Source organism: Formica exsecta, unplaced genomic scaffold (genome assembly GCF_003651465.1).
Source record: "Formica exsecta isolate Colony F162 unplaced genomic scaffold, ASM365146v1 scaffold314, whole genome shotgun sequence".
Taxonomy (NCBI): domain Eukaryota; kingdom Metazoa; phylum Arthropoda; class Insecta; order Hymenoptera; family Formicidae; genus Formica; species Formica exsecta.
In genome coordinates, this window is record NW_021850397.1 from 1,152,636 (window position 1) to 1,168,400 (window position 15,765).

Consider the following 15,765-nt stretch of genomic DNA (forward strand, 5'->3'; position numbering starts at 1 on the left):
AAAAAAAAAAAAGAAATACGTATCTCTTCATCAGAGAGTTGTCAGTTAAATAAACACATAGGGGATTATTCTTGTCTGTTTATAGCATCGAGGTATGAACTTGCGAGATAACTTGCCATCGTGTTTCACAACGTCGTCGTTTTTCTCTCTCTCCATATTTTTATCGCGCGACGTACAATAAGGACCTCTCCTCGGAACTTTGTAATATCGTGCCATGCGAGAAGATAATAAAAACGGCTTCCCGCAAGGTGAGCTTTCGAAAAGTTTTGCGCGGTACATCCGGAAAGTTTTCTTATTTATGTCTGTCTCTTATTAATTATTATGGAATGTAAGCACGAAGTTAATACAAAGTTGGCCGCGAGCTGGCGAGAGAGAGAGAGAGAGCTTGTAGTAAAGCGCTGGCGAGAATTTTATACAAGATAAACACTTTTCGTTTTTGCTTCGAACTACAAAGTGCCATCGTACTCTCCACAAATCCGATATAAAGGATATAAACTCTGTCCACATAAAACTGCGATCAAATAAAAACGCGATAAGAGAGGCAGATGCGGATTTTGGAAAAAAAAAAATTGCATTTTAAAAATATATTTTAATCTCTTCACAAGAGAATTGTTCAAGGTTTTATTATATTTTATTATAGATTCTCTTTCACGAATAATTAATCTTAACGCACAATGGCCATACATATACATGTGCACATAATTTTTTCAGAGATTTCGAACACCTTCTTCAATTTTTTCTGTTGTATTTAATAATCAAAAATATATTTTGAATAAACACAAATGAAAAAAAAAAAAAGAAGATAAAATAATTTATTCCGACTTCAATAAATTCGTCCCTCGAGAGGCTAAGATATATTTATTTACACGATATTCACACGCGAAATATGTGCAACATTTCGAGTCTGTGGCACGCAATAAATTCGAGGGTAGCTCGTCGGTTGCAAGGTGATGCCATCTGTGGCACTTGGCGCGAAACTCGTCTTAAAAATCATCCCCCCCTGAGATCAATACGCCGTAGGGGTAGACAGCAGGTCTGCGAAATACAACGTACTGCTCTCCAGGAATCTAGACGCGCGCGTTTAATCTCTCGCGCAATCGAAAGGACGAAGGGGAACACGGGGGGAAGGGAGCAAAATATCGCCTCCAGTTCTCCATATTATTTATTAAATTAAATACCCTACGGCCAAATATTTTTTCTTCTCCTCCTCCGCTTCCTTGGAGCGCTTCGCCAACTTTACTTGTGAAATACGCTTGAATTATTGCCGTACTGCAAACGCGTATTGTATTCTTCGAGACTCGGCGCGTCTCTTATTGGCTCTCTGGAGATTAAAAACTTGATAAAGCAGCCTGACAGGCTTCGGAGAACGTCAAGTTTTAATACACGTCGCACGTGTATCATAGAGCGACGCGACTTATCGGGGGAGTGTTTATAACGAGGCGGGCAACACTTGGGGACACACGAAAGTACGCAGGTCTCGTACCTTGGCTTCTCTCACCGGATATTAGATATTTAGCACAAAGTCTATCGGAATCTGATCAGCCGATTCGGGACACATGTACGATGAACTATCTTCCAAGGTGCACGTGTGGTGACTTTATATAGTGGATAAATAACGAACCAACGCATGCATACGCTATATGTGTATGTGATTTACGGGATAGTATAGTTCTCATAATATTTTACGATGAAATAGAAAAGGGAAAGTTCTCTCTATTGTTTGCATGTCTTTGAATCTGCCATAAATTCGTATATTCTCATAAAGATTAATTAACGCTAATCACGATTTCACCGATTTTCCGCTTGAATATAAACGGAAAGCAGACGGAGGATTGATTAAATCCCGATTAACTTTAACTCAAATTTATGGAAAAGCGCGAGCGAGAATGAGTGGGAAAGTCGCGCGATTTCCGAGTATTATACGCGAGCCTTTAAGACTTTAATTACAAAAACAGATTAAACGTGAAGGTAAGCAAGGTTACGCAATCAACGGGGATCGATTAAGAGACGCGCTTTCAAGCAAATATGCTAATTTTCACGACAGTTCGCGAATGCGTTGCCATTGATTTAATAAAATGACAAAATAAAATATACCCGCGATTTAATTCTAGGAGAGGAAAATATGTATATAATTTGTGGGGACGATCGTATTAATAGCCCAATCCGCGGAGGAAACCATAAAAAAAGAAAAAAGAGAAAAAAATAATAATAACGATCGAACGAGACCTGGCGAAGACCCGGTGTGTATTCGGGTCAAGCATTTGGCTTACCAGCAAGGGTTTTGCAAAGGTTTCCACACGAATGGCGGGTGTCTCTTTTGCGGCTTCTAATGAGATAATTCGATTTCCGTCGTGCCGCATTAAATCCATATTCGGCGATGTTGCGCGTGCGCGCGCCTTTCGTCATCCTCTCTCTCTCTCTCTCTTCCTCTCTCTTTTAAACTTCCTCGTTAAAAATGCCTCGCGAGAAAGACGCCTTTCACCGAACGAATCCACATTTACGCAAATCTTCTCGTTGCCAATCGGCCTTACCACCGATCTATGATCGCATTTCCGAGACTCGGATTTCGTAAACGATCGTCGTCACGCTTTCGGCTCACGAAAAGTCCATTCTCTGCCAAAAGTAGGACGCGTACGCTTCGATCGCTCCGTTCCTCTTGATTTGCGTCCAAGTAAACTTCGCGGAATTAATTAACGCCCGCAAAAACGGCAATAATAGCGCTCTCTGTCCCTTTTTCCTTCCGAAGCGCACCGGGAGAGCTTCGGACTGTCATTATTTCAATAATAAAGACAAGCCTTTTCGCGACAACGAAACTCCGACGATGAGAGGCTACAACGAATCTCGTTTAGAGAGGGGTCCCCCTGGCGCGAAGTCGGCGGCCATTGCTCCGACTCCGGGGATAGCTTTTGTGCTTTTTGTTCGGCCGAGGCCCCCCCTTTCACATCGCGCCATCCCCCTCCGCGCACATAAAAGAACTCGAGTAAATACGAGAAACGGCGCGCAGGCACGTCGCTCGCACGTCGAACTCGAAAAATATCTTATCGATAACGAATGTCGATTCTTTAAAAGGGGGCTGCGACCCTCGTTCATGCGATCGCGAGATAAACAAGACTTTTGATGATGTAACAAAGTGAAAGAAAGAAAGAGGACCTTTATCTGCGATATAAAAAAAAAAAAATAAAATAAAAAAATATGACAGCGTTTCTAACAACTTCTGCTTTACAAACAACTATACGATTATTACGCGATATTTCGACGATCCAACAACGATTTAATACGCACGAGAGACTAGAGAGAATCGCGATGTTTTTTTTTCCCTCGTGTTCGCGACTGCCGAGCGATTAATGTCGCCGACATCATAATGGCCCTCGTAACTATTGTCGCCATCGGCGGACGAGACGCAGGTCGGTTTAATATTGACAGCCGCAACAACGAGAAAGTTCATAGCCTGGAGAGGTAGGACGGTTTGCAAGAGAGGATGGGTGGTACACGAGGTAAGCGGCTTATTGCGAACGACGTCGTCGGGATTTTCGGTAACGAAACTGCATGATTGTCACGTCGGCTTTTCAACGATAATGCGCCATCGTCCTCTTCTCGCTGCTCTTTTCTGTCTTTCATTAAGAACCTTGCGTCATATCGCAAGATGGAATATAAGATGTGTTCTCGGATACTTGACATATTTCAGAGATAAGCGGTACAAACAGACGACAGTGTATATACAACTATCGACAGCCGAGCGAATTATTAAGCAATGATTTAAAAAATAAAATTTTAATTGATCACAGAAATTATTCAACTTCTTATTCTGTTGTTATAATTGTAGCATTTTTATGTGTAATTGCGTTATAAATAATATCGTATATAATCGTTGTTGGAAACTAATACACACATATTAAGCTGACATAAATAATAAAATTAAATCTGTATATTGCCAGAAAGATTTGTCTTGCTGATAATTATTTTAGCGTTAACATTATAAAGTAAATCTTTTTTGTGATTTACACGCTCGTAAAAGATATGTCCTTTCGTATCTGTTTCAGCTGATGGCATTCAACGAGTACAAACCAGCCATCCATTTGGACAATCGCTACAGATTAATGAGACACGAACCGATGTTAGACGCCGATTGCAAAAAGACCGATCAAATTGGAGAGGATCATTAATTGAGTGAACATGAAAAATATTGCAAGCCAAAAAGGAGGTCTCGAATTTAAATACATAACATTGTTTATTGTAAGATTTCAATATTAATAACATTTAACGATAATATGTGATCATATGGAAGATTTTTTAATTGAATAAAGCGGGAATTGCAACCTATTGAGACATTATGTGCGAGTTTGTTTAGATTAATGAGACACGAACCGATGTTAGACGCCGATTGCAAAAAGACCGATCAAATTGGAGAGGATCATTAATTGAGAGAACATGAAAAATATTGCAAGCCAAAAAGGTCTCGAATTTAAATACATAACATTGTTTATTGTAAGATTTCAATATTAATAACATTTAACGATAATATGTGATCATATGGAAGATTTTTTAATTGAATAAAGCGGGAATTGCAACCTATTGAGACATTATGTGCGAGTTTGTTTGTCTCTCTCTCTCTCTCTCTCTCTTATTCTGCGCATATCGAATATTATTTGCAAGAGACGTCAATCGAACGTGATATCACGTGAGTCGTCTCTTTGACTACCATTTGGGTTTGTTTATGAATCGATCCGTCCCTACCCTTGACCGCACCCCGTTTCCTCCTCTCGCGGAAGATGCGATGCAAAAATACCGCATACCACTTTTAGGATACTGCGAATTTTAGCGATCGCTCGTCTTCATAAGCGGATCAAAAGCTAATTTCGCGAGTAATTATGAATAATACTGCGCGTGTAATACATAATATAATACTGCTATTAGTATTTAAACTGACATATTTTACTCTCATATACTTGATGCGAAATATAATTTCTGTCTCGTATCTTGCAGCTTGACATGTACACATACACATATCCGTTGTAGCTTGTTGCATTTTTAATGTATATTTTAATGAAATTTTTCTCTCTTTGGCAAATTCGCGTTAAATCCGTTTTAAAGCTAATACTAAAAATAAAGAATTTATCGCTCCTAGAAAAAAACTCTATATAATTCGCTATTATTACTTAAAAAATACCGACGACACTGCTTGGTTTATTTTTCAACACACGCGCGTCGGTTGATACACACGTTATACGCGTTATAAATTCCCTCTAATGGTTCTCTCTGTATAATATACAGCGTCGTGAGCAAAGGAAAAGCGCGAAGGCATGACCGGGATCGAATCGAATCTCCGGCGATAACCGCCACGTGGTAATGGAAGCCTGGTGGTCTGCGTCGGGAGCCAGGTGGGTAAGTTCGTGCGGATCCAGTCGACCCTTACCACTCTCCCCTATAATACACGGCGGCACACGCGACAGCTGTTGATCGTCATTCAACAGCTAGTGAGAGACTGTACCGGTACAGACATACTTAGACAACGAGAGAGATCGGTACAGTCTCCGAGATCGGTTCTCCAACTATTACAACGACTCGCCCCCCGAAAACCCTTCTTCCTCTCCCGGTCTGTCGATGACCGCAGAGACTCGAAACTCCGAGTGTTTGGAAGCCGGTGTCGACGCCATCGCGACGGTGTTCGCGTCATCATCGAACGGGCCGACACAAAGGGCCCATTCAACGACGTACAACGATCCTCTCTGGGGACTGTGCCGACCCCAGGCCACCGCCTGGTTCTTGCCTGGCCACAATACGGCCTTTGGCAGATGCAGTGCGATGCACGGTCGGCTTGGAATGCATTTCTACAAAACTCGTCCCGCGCCGCTTTTTCTCGCTGAATTATTCTCAAATTCGTTCGCTCGATATATAATAATGTATCAGAGATTCGATAACGAGGGAATGTCGCGTGAGTTTTAAATCTTCAAAAAATTATCCAATTAAAAATCGCATAATAAAAATCGGCACGTAGTAAAAAATGTCCTAAATGATTAATTACAAGCAAAATTCTTTATTCTAAATAAGAAAATTTTTTTTTCTGTTAAAAGGAGCTCTTCAAGTGTAATTTGCGATGCTGCGCATTCGCTCGCAAATACATTTGCAGGAAGAACGAAAGCGGAGAAAAAACGAGAGATAAAAAAAGAAAGCTCTGCGAGTGAGAAAGTAGCCGATTTAACTGCGGACGGGACAAGATTAAATGCAGCCGATGTGTTGGCTTAATCAGTAACAGTGCTGAATAGAATCGCGGCTGTGCAGTCGCAAGTTACATACCGCGAAAAGAAAACGAATACGATAATAGCCGAAGAAAAAAGAGCGCCTCTCTCTCGTGTCGCGTAACATTATCGCACGATTCCACATGAAATTGTCAGACATTTAGTAATTCGTTTTAGCAGATCGATTTAGTTCAATTATTATTCAACTTTTGTTGTTAATTAGTGACTATCATCGATCGATGCAGTTACATATATCAAATTAGGAATACACGGAAATTAGGATAGGTATATTCCTGTTTTCCCTTAATGATGTAATCAATTCGATTTACAACGATTTCCTTCGGAGTCGTCGCGGTATCGTCCGACAGACACGATTAGGCACTTTCCGGAGCAATCGTACATTCCTGCACCGGAAGAGACCGTGCCAGCTGGTAAACGAAGCAAGTATACGCCGTTCATATTCGACGTCGACGATCGGCAGACTTTCGTTGTAATAAACGTTCGTGTAATTGATTGGATTTGGTAAAATTTTCTCTCAACAAAAAAAGTGCAAAAACAGTTATTTTACTCTTTTTTACATAGTGAATTTTAATAAATCGGAAAAAATTTTAGAAAAGAGATCCTGTTCAATGCTTATTAATTAGAAAAGTCGCGAGAATTACTTAACAAAAATCATTTTATATACCAATGTCTTTTGTAAATGTTTTATATAATTAAATAAAAAATTGATGTGGGAGAATTCAAATATTCAATAGAGACAGATATTTTTCTCTTCGTATCATGATTTGCACAAAAATACAAATCGTTAAAAAAAAATTTAATCTTATAAAACAAAATTACTATTTTATATATTTTTTATAAATATTTTATAATTAAAAAAAAGAGAGATTTAAAATCTAAATATTCGGCAAACATTTATTTTCTTCGTGAGTTATGCGCGGCGAGTACAAACGATTGGCAATGCATCGCAATGACTGTATCATTACGTTCAGATAGAAAAAAACGAGAGAACGGCTGGCGAAATGCGTCTCGGTAGAGCGATAAATCTATTTCTCATTCGTCATCTTTAAATAAAATACATCTCGTGCCAGCGAGTATAGAAAGAAGTTTTGCACATATCCCCAACGCGGCGGGAGAGCAGCTGTTCCTGCACACCTGGCAGAGATTTTGGTGCCCCCGGGACACCACGGGTCGGCTGCTCGTAATTCCTTTGGAAATCCACTGCCGAAATTCTGCACGCGCCTCGAGTTTTCAGAAGAGCGAATCGCGATATCCATCTAATCATGACGCAAAATGTGTTAATCCCCATTGATAAACTTTTCATCGCGTTCTCTTGCTAATCTGTGGTAGCGTAAAGTTGTTTGTTATTTTTCAATTTTTTTCACGGAAAAAAAATTTTCGCTACCATAGCTAATCATGGTTTGCAAAATAAATTTCTAAAATACAACAAAACGGTTTGCTGTTGCACTTAATAAATAGGTATCACAGCTAAGATATTCGCTGTCCATATATTATGACTGAAATCTAGTTACCACACGCAGTTTTTAGCTACGGCAGCTAAATTTCTTTTTCCGTGTTCTAATGAAATTTGGTTCCCAAAAATATCCTATGGAATAAAACTAGACCGATTTTTTTTTCATTTTCGACAATTACAAACGAGCAGCAACATATCATACCATCGAATCATGCATTTTTAAATACGCTACGTGTAGAGGCTCGTATTGAACAAAAAAAAGCTCAAAATCCAAGATCTAAAAATACTGATGTATCGTTTAAACATCGATAAAAATATATGTAAAACGCTAAAAAGATCAATTTCCAATATTCTTAAAAAAAAAAATTATAAAGATCATAAATTTTTTATACTGCTAAAATAAAACTGAGCGTTTAAGGCTGCTAAAGGAAAATTGAGCCCTTAAAGAATATAATAATATTCCTGCGAATAAAATTCATCGCATCGGCTATCTCAGAGATTATAATCTTCGAATAAAATAACTTGTTCTCCAAAAATTGATTATTCCGCAATGCACATACCGCAGCGTAAGAGAGACTCGAAAATTATTTATCGGAGCGCATAAATAATACACGATTAATCTACGGTAATTGAGAATACTTCATAAATGCGAATCCGGATGGTTCGTTTCGATATATGCGTGCGAACTTAATCCATATCACTAGTGAATAATTCGCCATAATTGGCAGGTATCATAATGAGAAATCGAATTAGCGTTAATTACGAGAGTATAATTGACACAAAGCAATTGGACTAATATTCTTTGGCGACAATAGCGATGTTAAGATACTTATTACTTATTCGCTGCTCTTATCAGATTAAGTGATCGCCGATTACTTGGAACAAGGAAACTTCTGTAAATATTTGTCATTCGTGCAAATTAAGTAAGAAATTATCGTTCATTAGAATCGGAGAAAAAAAGGATAACCGAATCCATGTCTCTCTAACGCGATTTTATAAATATTCAACCTTTGATTGAAATGTTATTCTCGTGATACTAATTTCTCATGATAATATATAATAGCTAGAAGATAAAATTATTCTATGCAACAATAATCGCGAATTACACTCGAATTAATTTCTTCTCCCTTTCGAAAATAGTTGTCGTCTTTGTTAGAGGAACGAGACGAGATCTCATTGTTTCAGGTATCGATTCTCCAGAAACGGCCCAAGAGAAAAGAAGAAAGGATAGACGGAGAGACGTTAGATAAAGAAGAAATCGACGAGAAGCAGAGGACCATCGTACGATGAATCGAACAGAGAGATGAGGAAAGAAACGAAAGGGAGAGAGACAAAGGAAAGAGACGGTGAGAGAAACCGGCGTGCCGCGCGGAGAGGCAAATAAAGAAGCAAAAATCGAGTGAGGTGAAGGAATGCTCGACCTTGGCGTCTCGTTCGTGAAGACTATGGCACCTTTCCTCAATCAGAGACCAGATGAAATCGAGAGAAAGACGTGGTGCAATAAAAATTGCAGCGTATCTTTTATTGATATACCACGTTTATGAATATTTTACGATTGTATCTTGATTGCATTAACGATTTAAAAGTGTTTTACTTATGCAAATACCTTTTTTTTTCTCTACAGCAGCGAGCCACATACATTATAGATAAAACCATATTGCTGAAAAGAGCGATATCGAAACTAGATTTTCGGCAGTTATTATAAATTTTGTATTTAAAATTTTTTTCCATCTCTCTCTCTTTCATATGCATATATGCGAGGTATAATATTTTTTACATTTTATTAATTAGCAACAATTTTGTTTATGCCACACGGCGTCTGCTGCGAGTTAATTAAAATTGTTGATGCAACTGGGCTAAATTCCAATGAGGGGAACAGTATGTTTACACGTCCAGCCGGTTGTTTTTCGTTACGCCATATGATTCTTGCAATTTGTAGGTATATAATATATATAATTTTTGCAAATGAAAATATTTCGAATGTAAAGGGGCGAAAATTCAGCGACGATAAAATTTACCGAGCTGTTAATGCGAAATATCGGTACGTATGGAAAGCGATCGCGCAAACGACGGACAAAGTATGACGAAATTTAGAATGTAACGCGCATGTGCGTATGTACACATACGCGTGAATGCGTGCATGCACGCACGATCGGTGCACGCTTTTGATCGGCTGTACGGATCGCTCGAACTAGTAATCTCTCTCGCAAGTGGACGCGGAAAAAAACGCATCGCTTCATAAATCATTCGGCATGTGGACGCGGAAAAAGCGCGATATCGGCCACGAAACGCGTTGGATCCTCTTCACTCGGAGTTCGCTTTCGTTCGTTAAAATGGCACATTTTTGCAGATGCGACAAATGCAGATCGCGTCGTCGTCGAAGGTGTGGGAAAAAAAAAAACGGGCGCAAGAAAACAAGGTCGAAAACTGCCTTTCAGCGATATACTTATATGAAGAGTCTGGCTTTTCTCAAAGAGTATCGATCGCGCGATTCTCACTTTGTGTCTTCGTCGTAAATAAAAAACGGGCAGCTCTGCTCGACGCAAAAACGCCATTGTTGGTGATTTCAAGAGCGCACAATTCAGAAAGATAAAAGAGAATGCGAGGGAAAAAGCATCTTACGCTACTCGACATTATATTTAGATTAGAATGTGCGTTCGTCGAATGATTTTTGACGATAATAAATATCACGGGAAAGCTTCCTTGTTACTTTAATCTATGTGATAAACGTGAAAAACATTTATCAATTATTAATTCCGCTATTATCGCTTCCAACATGGTTAATTTACTACAATGAGTCGATAATTATTAATTCCTTTTTGATTGAACATTGGATATCGTTTTTTTTTTTTTAGTAAACCGTTAATTAAGGTAAATTCGATCGCGCGCTTCGAAATAAATAAAGAGGAGAAAAGATGACAAAGGGAAATATGAAGTATTCCCGCGGATAAATGAGAATGCGAAAACGCCCAAGGAATTTTGCAGTACGAAACAGTGCTCGTCACGTGATTGCATAATATCGATCTGCACAGAGTACAAGATTGTGGAACGTGGTGTGTGCACGTTACCGAAGCCGTGCCGAGTAACCCGATCCTCGGTAAAGGTACCCACCATCGAGTCACGTTTCCAAGTAGCATTATGCAAGAAGCAAATGTCGTCGCCATGACAGCTTTATGATCGATAAAACAAATTCGATCAAATAAGTATTTAAACTATGCCTCCTGATCCTGGACTCGACTAATTTCGACTGGGTACACTTGCGAAAGTCTTTTACGAGGAGATTATCAATGTGCCGATCGCGAGTAAAAATGACAAAAGAGAGAGAGAGAGAGAGAGAAAGAGAAAGAGAGAACTATATGCTTCGGTTGAATAATGATAAATCTCCTTAATCGATCACGATTGCAGACATTTGTCTTGGAACATAGATTGATGGAGAAAAACTTCTCAACGCGTGCATTGACGCAAGGTAAGCTAATAAATAAATGTGGTTTGCGCAACGTATATTACTTGCACGCATCGTATATCATTAATCCTACACAACATGCAAGTCAACTTTGCAAACGAGAGAAATTATTTTTAGAGAAAAATTTGCATTATCTAAGATTTTTAAAAACTCACATTTTTTAAATACATTTTTTCGTACTTTTACAGTGTCTATTTTTCATTACTTCGCTTCCAGACTAATTCAAATAAATGGTAATGAGTGTAATTACGCGTGTGTGAATCTTAATGAGATGAATTGACATTGTACGAAAATCTGTATTGAACTGATATTTTGTATGGCAAGATATTGTATTAAAAAAACTTTACATATGAATGCATTTTTTCCCATAGAATTGTATCGCGAATAAAATGATAAAAAACAGTTTTTAGCGGATCGACACTTTCGACATTTTGCCGACCGCTTGTTACAACTCCAATTAGTCACAAGGGGTGTCCTATGACTAAAATACAATTAGAGATTAACCGCGCGTTTGTAACGTTATATGTAACATCGACGCATATAAGCCGATTAAATGACAAAATCTCATATGTCAATTATAATTTAGCGCCCTTGATATACAACGTAATTTCAACATATATGCGTAAATACATCACGTACAAATACGTTACAACTCTCTCATGATATTCAGAGTATTAACGTTTAGCTAATTGTCCCCCTTCCCCCTCAATTCACAACTTAATCATACAACGTGCAAAATTCGATACTAGTTTAAGATACAAATAATGTACTTTATACAAGATATTGTTAATCAATTTATTTATATATAAATAATTGTATTCGATCCGCGCAGAGATCTCGTTGGACGCAAAAAAAAAGCAGTAAAAGGAAAGAAAGCAATCAGCGGAAAAAGCGAGGAGAGTAGAAACGAAACTCACAGAAGGTGGAAGGGGACAGGGGGGAGAGAGATGGGAAGCCGCGGAAAGAGAAGCCCCGATAATGTTGCACATCGACCAAGGTCTATGTCATTGGAAACTGACGGGATCGATTTCCTCGCCCTGTTTTTCCGCTTTATTCTTTTTTTTTTGCATGGCGAATTCCTTCTCTATCGAGAATAGCCGAGGTATCGTGTTTCGAAGAACTTCTCGATGCGGATGTCGGGCAAAAGTCATCGAGACGAGGAGGGTGGGAAGGGGGGACGCCTTTTGTGGCGCGGTGGAACTTGCGCGCAAAATATCGTTCGCACATTCAATATTTAGAATATCCATACACATTTATAAATCATGCGCGCAAAACTCGATCGATGGTTGAAACCGTGAAATGCAAAATATTTTCTGCGAGATTATATCAATTGCTCATATCGCACTGTATTCAATGCATCTCTCTTTCAGAATTACAAGGAACTTTTTTTACCCACGTTTAAAAGGGAGATACATTGTATTTCTGCATATCGTGATATTACTTGTAATTAAAAAGTAGATTATTACATTCACCGGTAAATGACAAAAGAGAGAGAGAGAGAGAGAGAAAGAGAAAGAGAGAACTATATGCTTCGGTTGAATAATGATAAATCTCCTTAATCGATCACGATTGCAGACATTTGTCTTGGAACATAGATTGATGGAGAAAAACTTCTCAACGCGTGCATTGACGCAAGGTAAGCTAATAAATAAATGTGGTTTGCGCAACGTATATTACTTGCACGCATCGTATATCATTAATCCTACACAACATGCAAGTCAACTTTGCAAACGAGAGAAATTATTTTTAGAGAAAAATTTGCATTATCTAAGATTTTTAAAAACTCACATTTTTTAAATACATTTTTTCGTACTTTTACAGTGTCTATTTTTCATTACTTCGCTTCCAGACTAATTCAAATAAATGGTAATGAGTGTAATTACGCGTGTGTGAATCTTAATGAGATGAATTGACATTGTACGAAAATCTGTATTGAACTGATATTTTGTATGGCAAGATATTGTATTAAAAAAACTTTACATATGAATGCATTTTTTCCCATAGAATTGTATCGCGAATAAAATGATAAAAAACAGTTTTTAGCGGATCGACACTTTCGACATTTTGCCGACCGCTTGTTACAACTCCAATTAGTCACAAGGGGTGTCCTATGACTAAAATACAATTAGAGATTAACCGCGCGTTTGTAACGTTATATGTAACATCGACGCATATAAGCCGATTAAATGACAAAATCTCATATGTCAATTATAATTTAGCGCCCTTGATATACAACGTAATTTCAACATATATGCGTAAATACATCACGTACAAATACGTTACAACTCTCTCATGATATTCAGAGTATTAACGTTTAGCTAATTGTCCCCCTTCCCCCTCAATTCACAACTTAATCATACAACGTGCAAAATTCGATACTAGTTTAAGATACAAATAATGTACTTTATACAAGATATTGTTAATCAATTTATTTATATATAAATAATTGTATTCGATCCGCGCAGAGATCTCGTTGGACGCAAAAAAAAAGCAGTAAAAGGAAAGAAAGCAATCAGCGGAAAAAGCGAGGAGAGTAGAAACGAAACTCACAGAAGGTGGAAGGGGACAGGGGGGAGAGAGATGGGAAGCCGCGGAAAGAGAAGCCCCGATAATGTTGCACATCGACCAAGGTCTATGTCATTGGAAACTGACGGGATCGATTTCCTCGCCCTGTTTTTCCGCTTTATTCTTTTTTTTTTGCATGGCGAATTCCTTCTCTATCGAGAATAGCCGAGGTATCGTGTTTCGAAGAACTTCTCGATGCGGATGTCGGGCAAAAGTCATCGAGACGAGGAGGGTGGGAAGGGGGGACGCCTTTTGTGGCGCGGTGGAACTTGCGCGCAAAATATCGTTCGCACATTCAATATTTAGAATATCCATACACATTTATAAATCATGCGCGCAAAACTCGATCGATGGTTGAAACCGTGAAATGCAAAATATTTTCTGCGAGATTATATCAATTGCTCATATCGCACTGTATTCAATGCATCTCTCTTTCAGAATTACAAGGAACTTTTTTTACCCACGTTTAAAAGGGAGATACATTGTATTTCTGCATATCGTGATATTACTTGTAATTAAAAAGTAGATTATTACATTCACCGGTATCGCGTTGTGTGCACGTTCAGAACTTATGACAAGCTCGACGAGACAAAAAAAAAAGACTTGCCTATCTGATTTAAACAACCAGTGAAAAGTCATAATAGAAAAACATGTGTTAGACTTGACAGGACCCGACCGATAAATCAATCTATTAATATTGACGAAACACTTTCCAATTCGTAAAGTCAGCGTCAAAATTTTTCGTTTATCACTATACAATATTTCGTGTTGAGCACCTTGTTTTGGCATCGCCATGACGACCCGATCTCGCGACGAATCGGAGAGAAAGGGAAGAATGAAGGAGTTGCCGACCTAACCTAACCTAACGTGATCGTGACAGCTCGTCGTCTCGTGCTCTCTCCCCGCCGTCGCGCGATATCGCGTTCCCATGACAACGAAGGAAGCTTTCAACGAAAAGAAACGAATGTCGAGGAGAGAGCAATCGCCGTTACCCGGCGAGAAAGAGAGAGAAAGTGTGTGTCATACTTCTTCTCCCCTTTTCCCCTTTTTTGCACAGACATCAGCATAACGACTGACGATTCGATCCCTATCCCCTGTCGAATCGATTCAAGCAATTCCTCGAGGAAGAGCATCATCGAGGAAACGAGCCGTGCGTGTAGGAAAACAAAGCACACTCTTATGTCAAAAAAAAAAAAGAAAGAAATAATAGCCGATTATTATCAAGATGAAGGAGAAATTGACAGAAGAAGCAGGACATGGACCGAATTTCGTAGCGTATATCGGGTGTCATAGATACACTCACTAGACGGACGCTTTGATTAAATACACATTATTTTGTTTATATTTTCGTATATTAATAAAAATTATTCTTATATATTTCTTTTTTATTTCTTTGAGATCGCGTAAAAAAACGTGCGATGATTACACGAGTGATTAGTCGCAGGCTGACAGATATTTTATATAATCTTAATTTAAATGCGATAAATATGTTAAATAGATTCAGCAACGCGGAACATATATTTATAATTCACGTAGCTCTCGAAGGAAATAAGCTGTTTAAGCGAAAATACGACGAGAATGAACGGATACGTAAACAAAGCCGCGATTCGAGAGCGTGACAACACGATAAAAACAAAGCGAAGAAAGGTCGAGGGGGATTTCAAGGAAAGCGAGCGGCTACGTCTCGTCTGACGGATTTACAGCATACATCCTCGTTCTAATTTTTTTTTTTTTTTTTTTTTTTTTACGAAATGTCGCGTTTAATCAAGGTCTTTCTCTCTGTCGTCTTCGTATAATACTGACCCACCATCGCGCTCTCGGACCGGCCGGCGGGGAGTGGTCCATTGTTTCCGAACAAAACAGAAACGCGCTATCGGAACGCGAATGTTTTCACGAGTCATTCCCGAAAACTATGTACCCTCAGGCAAAAAAATAATATTTACAAAATGCGCCGTTGATCGCGCGCGCGCGATAACCGACGACATGAGGAGAAACAAAATGACGTGAAATAATTTTCGAAATCGCTC

The 15,765-nt window shown here is 38.8% G+C and overlaps 1 protein-coding gene across 3 annotated transcripts in view; it reads right to left on the minus strand.

Moving 5' to 3' along the window:
- Window positions 1-15,765, minus strand: part of LOC115237909 (RNA-binding protein Musashi homolog 2) — a 107,385-nt gene that overhangs the window by 33,334 nt on the left and 58,286 nt on the right. The window lies entirely within an intron of this gene.